The 13,633-nt window shown below is 43.5% G+C and overlaps 1 long non-coding RNA gene across 2 annotated transcripts in view; it reads right to left on the minus strand.

The window, feature by feature from the left end:
* LOC139052684 (uncharacterized) overlaps positions 1 to 13,633 on the minus strand; it is a 1,258,229-nt gene that overhangs the window by 516,600 nt on the left and 727,996 nt on the right. Inside the window, exon 6 of one of the 2 annotated variants that reach the window (XR_011510011.1) lies at positions 902 to 989. The exons of the other annotated variant lie outside the window; for it this stretch is intronic. This is a non-coding gene — a long non-coding RNA (uncharacterized lncRNA). Of the gene's footprint in view, positions 1 to 901; positions 990 to 13,633 lie in introns of those variants that run through there. 2 annotated transcript variants of the gene reach the window in all.

Here is a 13,633-nt window from a genome sequence, read left to right on the forward strand (position 1 = left end):
GGTAAAAACTTCCCTCATTAAAACCCATGGGTTTGCACGATATGTTATACATGTCAGATTTCTATACGCTGAAGTCCTCTAGATGATATTTCGCGTAAGAAAAAAAAAATGAGTCTGTTGGATGACTTCTCCTGACAGATCAAAATATTAAAGAACATGCCATATGGAACCCCTCAACACAGCCGTTAGGGTCACTGTGTAATAGCACTGAACAGCAGCAGTCAATAACTATGTGGAAAGCAGCGCATTACCAAAGCCAAACGAAACAACATATCTTGCATATAACGATTATCGGGAAGCATGCAAAATGATTCCACTGCAAACCTCAAGGGAAGTGGGTGCCGTGTACGCGGTATCGGTGTCTCTGCTCGGAATATTTTAATTCGCTTGCGCTTCTGATTTTCCTTTAACCAGCAAACTAGGGCTAGGGAAACTTTAAATAGTACGCCAGCTATAATAACGAAATTGATCAATTAGGCAATAGACAAGGCATGTAATTTTCTTTGGCGTAGAACGTCTTTAAGAATGGTCCAAGCGTGTCACTTGGTGACACCACGGCGCAATGAAAGCATGTTATCGAATTATCGCACACATCTTTGCAATCCAGACTCCCCGCGCAGCTTACTTTGGAATCCTTGCGTAGAGAACGACTCGGTGCCCTTTCACCTTGTGAAGAAGGATCGCCAGCGAAGCTGTGTGCAGTTCGCTATTAATGGTCTTAATGACGAACTGCACCTCCACCGCAAGTCGGACAAGCTTTGCACTATATATTAGCGATCGGCGCACTTATGGGGAGCGCTTAGCGGCTGCTTCACCTCTGCCGTGTGTCACAGTGCCACACTTTGCCGCTCTGCTTTTACATTGCTCACAGAAAAGCTTTAGATTTCTTACCGTCAATTCGTCGTGTCTCTTATCTCTCTCGACTGTGGATTTATTAGCGTCAATCGACGCGTTTGTCCTGGTGGCTGTGACAGGCGCTTTGTCCAATCCTGTCGGTAAAAAAAAATAAAGATTTATCGGAAGCGTAGCGTTGAATAGTCGTTGTTTTTATGCGTGCGAGAGGAAGGGGAGCTCAAAAAAAAATGTTGCGAAACTTGATGTCGTATTTTTCCGTTGCGTGTTGCATTGACATGCGAACACCATTCAACCTAGGTCGCACAAATAATGTCGAACATCTTTCTTTTTCTGAAGTAATTCACAAAACTAAAAATTGGAGGACGCTTAAGCTTCGCCTTCAAGAGTGGGACGCGACAGCGTTCCCGTCGACCCGCCAAGGGGTATAAGACAATGCGCTACGGCACAGCGATCACTTAGGATGCGCCCCGCATCGGACTTAGCGCCCACCTATCACGCGGTGAGCGTCGAGCAACGCAGCGTTCGGCGCGGCAACGAAACGTGCGCCTGAGCGAACGGAACGAACCAAAGAACTCGGTGTCTCGGAGGGGAAACGATTTACGCCAGCCAAACGTCGCGATCGGCACGGGCAAAGAGATAGATAGAAATCTAAAGAAAGGACCGGGAGCACGGCGAAGCGTCGTCAGGGGAGAGGGAGTCCCGCGACGCGCCTGGCAGTGGTCCCAATGCGCGCGCGGCGCGCCTCCTGTCGGGGCAGCGCCGTACATTGAGAGGAGGGGGTCTTCTGTGTTTGCCGCAAGATGGCTCTGCGTATGCGGAAAGCGCAGAAGAAATGCAGCGGAAACGCACTTCGCAACTCGTGTAATTGTGACTTCTGTACGTTACATGTTCATAATTGCCGATATACGCCGCAGTATAACTTTCCACGGCTCGTTTCGAAGGCAACACCGCATTCACTAGAGGCGCGTTTGCACCGCTTGGAAGCATCGAACTCGTGGCTGAGTGGGTGCGTCTCCGTCTCACACTCCGGAGACCCTGGTTCGATTCCCACCGCGCCAATCTTGGAAGTTGCTTTTTATTGATGAAGCGCCTGCCGCGATTTATCGCACACGGTCAACGCCGCAAACGCCGACACCGACGACGACGCCGACGACACCGGCTTTTCTGCGACACGAGCTCCTTAACGCTATCGCGTTAATATATATATATATATATATATATATATATATATATATATATATATATATATATATATATATATATATGTGGGAGAATAAATGACAAAATGGTAAAACAAAACCGAACAAGCTTAATAATGACACACCCCACTTACAACAGTTACAGCACAGTAGTAATTAATAAAGGACGACAAGCAATAATTATAAATACACATCGTGCTTAAAGATGTAATGCAAAAAAAGAAAAACATGGCAATCAGGTACAATGAAATGAAACTATAGGGGTAAGAAATAAATGGGAACGCTCAGTATTGTCCTGAAACAATATGTTCGCGCAACTGTTTAGAAACGTTGTTGAAGTGGATCCTATTCCGCTGATATTTGTTCAAATGATATGCCACACTGAAAGTCAGGAGTGTTTGCCATAAGATGTGCGCCATCGCGGTACCAGCTGTCTCTAACGGGTCTAGTTCAAGGATCACGTAGTTGTTTTTTCAGCCTGGAATGAATGTTCAAAACATTTTTGTGCCTTTGTTTGAAAAGAAAACCTAGTGGGGTAGGTGGTACGGATAAATTAGCGTGGCGTCTGTGACTTGATAGAAGAGAAAGAATTCTCTGGTAGAATACACGTACGCAACGTTTGCAACGCATCGTATCACTTTCTTCTGTAGCAAGACACTTCTGCCCAGATTTGTCAGCGTTCTTGTTCTCCACGCAAGTGTGCAAAACGTTACGCGAGCGTGAAACATTGCGTTGTATATCTACGTAATGACCTTGCTGAGAATGAAATGACGGCACTGTGATAGCCTTCTGCAGATAAAGAAAGTGATTTGCGAAAAAGGTCAATATGATACTAGCAGTGTTGGGGATCGTCGAAAATCCGATCTGTGGGACAGGCGCGTCGGCTTTTAGGAATGGCTAGTCAAATATTCCAGTGCATAGCTCCTGTCAACGTGGCTTCTAAATTATGCTACACAATTCGTGTCGCGTGTACAACCAGATTACAATACTATGGCGCCATCTCGTAGTCTCGTGGGGCACTCTGCTTGCCTCCTCACCCTTTTGCCATGCCCTCCTCCTCCGCTGTCCTCCTCGCGCTCTCTGATTTCATCTCGTGCTGCGCTCCGTGTTCCCTTTGAATTTTCGCTTTGCTCGTTGACTCGGTCACGAGAGACAACGCCGCGACATTCGCCAAAGGGATGGGCTCCTAAGAGCACCTCTCTAAAGCGCTGATACTGATGTTACACTGTTTTATTCGTGCACTTAAGTGCCTGCACCCCCTGAACAAACATTTGCCTCCTGTCGGCTTCTATGTATGCTTCTTGCTTCAACTTCAGCTGGCTTCATACCCTAAAATGTTATTGCCATAGTAAGCATATGGATGCTAGAAACCCGTTGGCGCCGTCGGCCCTTCAGCCGAGTGGTCCTGCTATCGATGGCACAGGCGCGGGACTAGAAGTTTCGGGTTGCTAAGTCTGTAGAGAAAAGCAGTCATGGCCGAATCGTGCATGTGTAGCGTGCGCAGATGGCGCCCTTGTCCCACCAGGGATGACGCACGCGGAGCTGAAGTGTAGAGTTAGTCTCGCGCGGTGTGTTCAGAGAGAGAGGCATAGCTCGGCAGTACATTTGTCCATCAGAGCCAGAAATGGTCGCGTTTGAGAGAGCTCACTATGCCATTTGCCACTATGCCTCACTATGCCATGCGGATCCGGATCATGAGACGGAAATAATTAGAAGAATAAGAATGGGCTGGGGTGCGTTTGGCAGGCATTCTCAGATCATGAACAGCAGGTTGCCATTATCGCTCAAGAGAAATGTTTACAACAGCTGTGTCTTACCAGTACTCACCTACGGGGCAGAAACCTGGAGGCTTACGAAAAGGGTTCTACTCAAATTGAGGACGACGCAACGAGCTATGGAAAGAAGAATGATAGGTGTAACGTTAAGGGATAAGAAAAGAGCAGATTGGGTGAGGGAACAAACGCGAGGTAATGACATCTTAGTTGAAATCAAGACAAAGAAATGGGCATGGGCAGGACATGTAATGAGGAGGGGAGATAACCGATGGTCAATAATGGTTACGCACTGGGTTCCAAGGGAAGGGAAGCGTAGCAGGGGACGCAGAAAGTTAGGTGGGCGGATGAAATTAAGAAGTTTGCAGGGACGGCATGGCCACAATTAGTACATTACCGGGGTTCTTGGAGAAATAAAAACGCATTAAAAAAAAGAAAACGCATTGCTGTCTTCTTTTGGTTTTTTATTTGACATTGGCATGCTGTGCGAAACATGGTATCGCAACGAAGAAGTGTTGCAAATATCAGACTATGTCTCTCATTATCTGAATCGCTGCAATAAAAAAGGCGGCGGTGTCCTGTTGCTAACAAGGACTAACTTGCATTGCGAATTGCTGAAAGACTTTACTCAAATTACTGCTGACTTTGAAATTTTGACTGTTCTTCATGGCCGAAGCATTTTTTCTGTGGTATATCGCCCACCTGGAGGGAATGTGGTTAATTTTCTTAAATACATCGACAACCTGCTATCCTGGGTTAACGATAAGGACTACAGTTTAGTTTTGGGTGGTGATATTATTATTAACATGTTACACGATAGCCCACTTCGCAGAGACACATTGCGGGTACTTGAATCAAATGCTTGCATTAAACAATTACTGCTCCTACTCGTGTTCAAGGTGACTGCCAAAGTTTACTCGATGTTTTCATTACGAATTTTGACTCACAAAACATTGAATCGGGCGTAATCACTGCTCACGTTAGTGACCACTTGCCTATCTTTCTACTTGTTAATTCACCTGTGTTGCCCTCACGTCTTTCTAAAGATCAACACTTCACATTTCAGGATATTAACCCATTCACACTTGAGAAATTTCGCAACGAAATATTGCGCATAAACTGGCAAGACGTGTATAACGAAAAAGACTGTGACAAAGCGTACGAGTTGTTTTTATCATTTTTTCAGAGCGCTTACAGAAAGTCGTTTAAACGCAAAACAAAAAAAGCCAGAAAAGCAAGGAAACCTTGGATTACTGACAGTAGGTTGAAGTTGATCAAACAAAAAGATGCTCTTTTCAAGCAATTCTTAGCCACAAGGAATGCAACAGATTTAGCAGAGTTCGAAAAATTCCGGAATAAAGTTAATAGTACTCTAAGGGCAGCAAAAGCACAATATTTCGAGAAATTATTTAATCAAGAAACTATAATGCGAACCGATATCACCTGGAAAAAACTAAACAGTTTACTTCGTGTAAACAATCAGCCAGAGAATGCAGAAGAGTCAGAAATAAAAAATCAGCCAACATCAGGCACGGCATTGGCTGACGCTTTTAACAATCACTTTGTATCGCTGGTGAATAGTTCCTACGATCCTCGTTGCACAGAATACGTAAAACCAAAAGTCGTCGAAAGTGCATTCCTAAGCCCCACTAACACTCATGAAATCTACAGCACGTTTCTCAGTCTTCGAAATAGCAAAAGTTGCGATATTGATGATTTGCAGATTCGCCCAGCTAAGCATGTTCTAGACCTAATCTGTCCTGTCTTAGAGCACGTGTACAATCTTTCATTGGCGAATGGTATATTTCCTCGGCGCATGCAAATAGCGAAGGTAACAGCACTTTTCAAATCTGGCGACAGAAACGACCTCTCAAATTATAGGCCGATATCGATCCTGCCTATTTTTTCTAAATGTCTTGAGAAATTGATTAATACCAGAGTAACCTCTTTTTGTAAAAAGCACAATATAATCACAGATTACCAGTATGGGTTTAGAAAAGGTTGTTCAACAGAAATAGCTTTACTGATGCAAAAAGAGATAATTTTGCGAGCCTTTGAAGACAATTTACTTACTCTCGGTGTCTTTATTGATTTTTCAAAGGCTTTTGACACCCTTAACCACGACACTCTACTAGCAAAACTTGACATTTATGGCTTTAGGGGAACCTTCCTGAACTTAATTAGAAGTTATTTGCAGTACAGGTACCAGACCGTTGTCGTAGGTAACAACTGTTCAAAAAATTTGCCTATATTCGCTGGAATTCCTCAAGGAAGCATACTAGGACCACTATTGTTTAACCTGTATATAAATGACATAACTAATATCAATACCAACGCCCAATTTGTTATCTATGCCGACGACACTAGTTTGTTCATAACTTCTAAGGACGTCAAAGAATTGCTATGTGTTGCTAATGATACACTAGCCCAAATAAACAAGTGGAGCTTATTCAACTCATTAACTATTAATACTACCAAAACAAAAGGCGTGCTTTTCCAGCCAAAAAACAAGAGGCACCGTATTGACGGACATCTAAAAATAGGCGCTTCTTTCATAAACATAGTACCATCGGTTAAAAGCTTAGGTGTCATATTCCAAGAGAATATGCTGTGGAATGACCATGTCAACATTATTGCTAACAAACTTGCACGAGTTGTTGGAATACTAATAAGATTACGCTTTCTTTTACCACTAAGAGTGAAGCTCCTACTTTATAATTCTCTTTTCTTATCTCATGTTAACTATTGTCACCTCGTATGGGGCAACACGACTAGCAGTAACATCAACATTCTATATTTATTGCAAAAGAAAGCCATCCGTGCAATTTCAAACTCTTCATTCGATGCGCATACTGACCCTCTTTTTTGTCAATTAGATATAGCGCCGATAAAATCGGTCTACAATACAATTTTGCTGAAACGCTTTTTTACAGAAAGAAAAGGCAGCACTCATTTTCTTACGCACTTGTCAAGGCTAACACTAAATACAAGCAGTTTCAGTACACGTCACAGAGAAACTTGGCATATTCCGCACTCAAGAACTAACTACGGGAATCAAATGCTGCGCCATGAACTACCATCTCTACTTAACTCTTTTCATTAATTACCCTACTTATTATCATTTCAATTGGGTGGCCACACATGCCATTCATATTGGCAATCACATGAATGCTTAGTGTTTTTCTTTGTGTTTTGTTATGATGTATAAGTATTCTAAGCTGTAATTGCACAGTGACCTATTTAGTTTTTGTATTTCTGTGAATGTTACCCGTGAACGAGAAGGGATTCATAATGTCTGCATTTTGTTGTTTTCCTGTTCATGTTTTTAGTAACCTGTATGACAATATTATTTCTGCACTCATGTCAATTTTTGCGCCGCAGTGCGAAATAACTTTGCATAAGTAGTCGCATTTATCCCCATATTGTTTATATTTTTTATTGTTCATCTTGTATTTGTGCACGCATTGCTACGTGATGCCAAAGAAACCAATAAGGGACACAGACCTAGTCAAGCCGATTTTATGGCTTTTTGTCTGTGCCCCTGCTATCTGTACGTTGTATAGATGCAAATAAAGTTCAAGTTCAATATGGGAGAGACCTTTGCCCTGCAGTGGGCGTAACCAGGCTGCTGATGATGATGATGACTATGCCATTTTGGTATAATTCATCGAACTCAATAATTGTGTTGGTCCGTCCCGATCTGTGTGGGGGGCAAGAAATGTTCCGTACGCGTGAAAAATATCACGCTTGTTAGGCTAGGCATACAGTTAACACTGTAACCTGGAACGTTTCTAGTAGCAAGACTGAGCACGTTTCTCTTAATGAACGAACACGGACAGGGTACGTTTATTTCGGCCCCAGGGTGCATTTGTTTCCGCTGCATGCGTGGTGGGCCCGAAACCAGAAGGAACATTTGCTGCTCTTATCTCGCCCCGAACGGCCTGCCCGAGCCTAGACGTAGGACTAAATCGCTCCTACCCGTTTACAGGCCGAGAATGACACTTCGCTCCCCCCGTCCCAGACAGCCGTAGGTCACTACCACGGCAAGTTTGCATTTCCTATGCCGCGTCACCAATCGTGGCGTTTAATTATGGTCCGGCGACAGAACTTCACCCGTTTGCACATTCCTGTCGTTATTTTTGATGGATTCGTTTATTCCACTCACGCCTTGTTGTTTTCCTGGACAGCTGGGATTCGCGCCGTGTTTGCAGTCTTTATTTCGACGCATCGAGCTAATAATTCGCGTTGTTTATTGCCAGGACTCTGCCAGTCCATCTTCGCAAACGCACTTGTGCGTACATTAACCGTGTAGTTCCGTCATCCACTACATGTATAACTGTAGGCGTCAAGAAGTCGCTTCACAAAATGTTCGACTCCGCTAATTTCTGTCGAAATCCTTAGCAGGGTGCATTGAACAAAGAATATACAACACTGGGTGCGATTTGCGAGAAACAAATATCTTGTTTTAATATCTTTTTTTAGATATTGCTCATAACAACAAAGATGTTTTTCATGCAAGCTTTTCATCTGATTAACTGGCATAAAGTGCTGACTTCGAAGTTTTCGGGGGGACGTTGCGAAAATAAGCATCGACGGATGAGAGGCAGCTCGAGTAGAGAAAGACTATAGAAAGGCACTGTACCGATCACGTGGCGAGTGAGTGAGTTAATAAGTGAGTGGGTAAATATTTATTGGGTCCCGCAAAACGCGATAAAACGCACACCCTGCTAAACCCATGACGGGACCGACAGGTCTAGACTGCCGGCCCGATCGCGGGCGCACTGGACGGTCATGATTTGGTCTTCAAAGACGGGACTTCGCAGGAGCGCGTCCCACTCTTCCTTGGTGAACTTCGGGCCCAGCGACCCGACAATCTTGCTGTCTCAGAAGCGCTAACGTTCCAGAAATTCGATGCTACGAAGAGGACCAGAAGTTGGTTCCTTCTCGCTTGAGTGACCATTACCATGGGTGCGATGTTTGCTCGCGTGATGTTTTGTTTGGCGGGAAATATAAGATATCGCCTGAAATTCGTATCGCATCGACACCAATTTGGCGCAATTCTACTTTCAGTAGCCTAGCTTGACTAGTAAAAACAAATGATGAATTCATTTCCCAAGGCGTTTGTATAGCACATTCGCCTCTTTCTCCCTGATCCAGTAGTGAAGCTATATAGCAGACTAGTCATCATTAATGTTTAATAACGTGTATAAATATTATTGCTTTTTCTAATTTCTGGCTCCTCTAAGAGAAAAAATCCTGAACACCTGCATTCGGTTTTAGCCAGTTTTCGCGCCCGCCAGTAGAACTAAGCATGCGTCATCTTTAACGCTGTCTTTTTCGCAGAAACAAGCTAATGACGGCAAAGCACACTCTAAAGTGTTTGAGTTCAGTAATTTACGTGTCTTCGAACGAAGAACCTCACGATTCCGAAGCCACAGAATTCTCTGTTCGAACCTAGATCTTTTAAATGTCTATTTTAGTATTCCGTATTCTGGCTGTATTGATATATTGAGAGTTCTTTGCCTGTGTTCCCTGTGTATGTGTAGGTAATCATGTTGTATCATTAACTCCTTTTATACCCCCTTCTCCTTGTTTTATTTTTCCTATTTGTTTCTCTTCGTCAATTTGTTTTGTCTATCATATTTGTATTTCTCGTAGACAGGGTATTGTATTCTGATATTTAAGTGCACATGTACGAAGGTTATGAAGCTTCTGCTGGGTGCTATAAATAATACTTGATACATTTATTCTTCGTCTTCTTAATAATAATAATAATAATAATAATAATAATAATAATAATAATAATAATAATAATAATAATAATAATAATAATAATAATTATTATTATTATTATTATTATTATTATTATTATTAACAACGTTTGTAGAAATGCAAGCACAAGCACACACAGAGGAACAAATGGAGAATATCAGGCTAGCAGAAAATCACGGCAAGGGGCGACATGCCTGCTGGTTCTCCTGGAAGCGAAGAGCGGCGGAAGGGGAGGAGAGAGAGAGAGATGGTCGCGTCTAGACACATGGATGGAGGCATTCATAGAGAATGGCAAGAGGCAGGTAAAAAAAATCGCATTTCCCCGGGGAGAATTGCGCGCTGTGCAAGCAACGCAGGAAAGTTCAGTAATCAATTATACCAAATAGTCACAGCCAACACACGACCGTCTTAAAGCACGTCAATTTTCTCTGTGCGCGCTCGGACACCAAGCCCCAACGGATTCGGTAGGAGAGCGCCAGCGCAGTGAGTCAACACTCGGCAGTGAACACAACAAGAAATTCAGACTATTCAGCGAGACCCACTGGTCTGAGTACTGCACTTGGAGTATCACCGAGATCACACAAAGCGTCTGGGCAGCCGCCGGCTTTGTCGGTATAAAACTAGACGCCCGTCGACCAGACCAGTCACTTGCATAGGTGCATATCGCGTGTAGCTGAAATAGGATCGCCACGTATATATGACTCTTCGACCTGATCCACTCGATCATTGGCGCTGTATTTTAGCACAGAGCAAGAATTTTGGTAATGGGTTTAGCTTATTAACACACCTATGTGAATAGCTTGCTTGTTTCTTCGAGAATAAAATCGATGCGCTCATCGTCTGCAGCTACGCCTCTCAAAACATGTCGATTCCGCCGCAACCGAATGGTGACGCCATCTCTCGGGGCTACAGTGCCCACAGTGTGTCTGCACTAGCCAAGACAGATGGCAACGCTGTCTTCTTGAGGAACAAGACTTTTTAATGGCGTAGCTGCACACAATGCTCGCATTGAACCTATTGTGGACAAAACAACATGCGATTAACGCAAGCGCGCTAATAAACAAAAGCTATTACACAATTCTAGCTTTGTACGAATCCCCAGCGTGCGGAAGCGATAATTTAGTTTTAGGAAGCCAATACGCCAGGTCATCCTACTTATGCACCACTTTGTATCTGCGAATATATCCACCGGCAAGTGAGGGAAGCCCCATGACATTTGATTTTCATGAAAGTAATATAAACGCTACCCACAGCTTGATTATCAGCGTCACTTCATTTAAGTGTTCCAAACCATGCCAAGCGTCATTGCAGTTAGCTTCTCTTGTAAGTGCTTTAATGGAAGCTGAATGGATGCTTGCTCCACGCTCCTTTGTGAGCGTGGACGCAGCTCACGAAACATCCGCCGAATTACAGTCGAAGTGCAGAATAAACCGGCAGATCTTCACTGCTTAGGGGCAGCCTGGCAGCTTGAACTATGTGCTGCAAGTACCAAGCCACGCACAGATACTCCAAAGTTCTACACTGAGACGCTCCTTTTCTCGGGAAAAAAAATTAGTAATGGATTCGTCATTGGCTGATTGGATATCTAGTTGAATAAATATTGAAGACAAGCACATCTTTAACGACATCAAATTTCTTTGCGGTTCGTGGGATCTGGGTACCTCGCCAGGAGTTTTTTACCGCTTTCGTCAAAATAGGGCAATCTGAGGCCTTTCCCTATATCCAAGACAACTAAGGAAAGAGTCGCAGTTACGCCCGAAAAGCGAAGCGTCGATTGCGATTGCAAATGAGTAGACAGCTGTACAAAATAAGGATAGTTGTCTGATGGGCCGTATGGACTTGTAAACATTACCTGATAAACTAAATAAACAAGCGTGGTGTTAGACGCGCACAAGCAAACATGAACACATCTCACTCGATGACCGCGGAAACTCGCCATCAATAATGCTGGCGTGAAGAAGTGCCGCAGCAGTAGCAGTTAGCAAACTGACCTCCGTGGTGCCTCTCTCTTCAACAAGAACTAAGCGGTGAGGACACAACGCACACTAAGCTATCAGCACTCGGCTCACTCAGTCCCTCATCGCACATAGCTTGCCAGATAGGACCCGCGTGGACGCGCCATACGCAGCCATCGTTAGAGCAATGCTACCCCCGAGCTGGTGTTGCCTTTCCCCCTCTCTGCTCTGTCGATGTGCGCTCGTTCCCGGTGTCCTTGCTCAATTAGTGCGATTGCATTGAAGAGGCCCGATGCAGTGAGAAAAGCTGATAGTTGTCTACTAAAGCCTAAACATCGTTTGCCACCGTATACGCCACGGCTAGACGTCCACAAGGTTGGTGAATGATGAAAGCAAAACTTATCAAGAGCGAACTCGTAGCCCAGCAAACCAATGCTTACGCATTAGTAGACAATTCTCAGAAATTCCGTAGCTTTTCACTTGTCGACGTGCTCTTCTTTAGCTTGTCTTCCGTTTCGTGATGTTTTACCGGAAGTCAAAGGAAAGCATTTCAGACGTTTTATAAATCTGCGTTACGATATTTTAGAATCGTGTCGGCAGCTGTATTCCATCATACGTCGCTAGGATGGCACGGATTCTTGGCCTTTTTTTTCATTCCTGTGGTTATTTCCCTCTCTTTATCTGTATCTGTCCAACACACGCACTCTCCTGCTCACGTGAGAAACAAAAGAGGAATTCTTGCGTCAGCCCATGTTTTAACAATTCCTCTTCTCCTACAGGTGGACGTCTGGTGCAGTTTTTGTCTTACCACAGTTCATATAAATTAATTTTAAAAAATCGTGTTTCCAACACGCTCCATTATTTAACGTCAAATCTTCGTGTCGCTTATCTTTCTGGACTGCGGATTTATTAGCGTGAATCGACGCGGTTGTCTAGGTGGTTGTGATAGGCGCTTTATCCAAATCTCGTTTTTCCTTTTGTTTTTCTCTTCTTTCAACTTTTTTTCTTTTTACCTCTTTCCCCAGCACAGGGTAGCCAGCCGGTAGATACACTAGCTAAATTCCATGTCTTCCCTTCTTATCCGAAACTAGCCTTCATTATCCGATACGTAGCCTTCATTAGTCGTTTTCATTACGCGTGCGAGAGAAAGTGAAGCTCAAAGAAAAAAAAATGTGATAAAACTTGATGTCATTATATTTTTTGTTGCGTGTTGCATGGACGCTCGAAAATCGTCCTAGCTTGGTCGTAGAAGTAATATTGACCATCTTTTCTTTCGTTACTTCTTCTGAAGTAATTCACAGAACTTTGCCCATCATTTGAACTTTGTGTAAAAGTAATTCCTTTTTCTAACACAACGCGTTAAGACCGCTGAATCAACATGAGTTTATTTTTATAAGGCGAAGTTGGATCAAACGTGTAGGCTCCTTTTCACAGTGGCTACAAATTACATTGTACGGGTGTTTTCTAATGATAAATGAGTTGCAATGATAAAGTGATTAGAACGCTAAAGCTCAACATATTGCTAGAGAAAAATAACACATACAATGTAAAGCAGAGCTTCACATTAAAACTTGTCGCTTTTCCGATATACCATCACGTATATCAACAGAGCAGTCTGAGATGTTAAAGCATCATCAGTCTATTCATGTCTACTGTACGACGAAGGCGTCTCCGAGCGATCCAGCGATAACAGGCGTAATGTCAAGAGACAAGAAGACAACGGTGGGGATTGCAGCGAAAACGGGCGTAGCCAAACTTCTTGTCGACAATAAGAGAAAGAGATAGAGCCCGGCAGTCCAAATAATACGTAGGACATATAAACGGTGACCCATTAGAGTTAGTGAACGGTTTCCAAACTAAGGGAACGCAATTTTCGGACGGCAACAAATAAGCTGGTGCGAAGAACTTAGGGAATGTGAGGTGTGAGATACAATCAGCTCGCAGAAAACACGGGTGATAGGAGATCACTGGGAGAGGTTGCTTGAGAAGTACTGCGCATTAAGATTACTAACGATTAAGAAAATAGTATTGAGCTGAAACGCAGAACAAAGTATCAAGGTGCTATTTTAATAATTCCATC

The sequence above is a fragment of the Dermacentor albipictus genome, unplaced genomic scaffold (assembly GCF_038994185.2).
Source record: "Dermacentor albipictus isolate Rhodes 1998 colony unplaced genomic scaffold, USDA_Dalb.pri_finalv2 scaffold_29, whole genome shotgun sequence".
Taxonomy (NCBI): Eukaryota; Metazoa; Arthropoda; class Arachnida; order Ixodida; family Ixodidae; genus Dermacentor; species Dermacentor albipictus.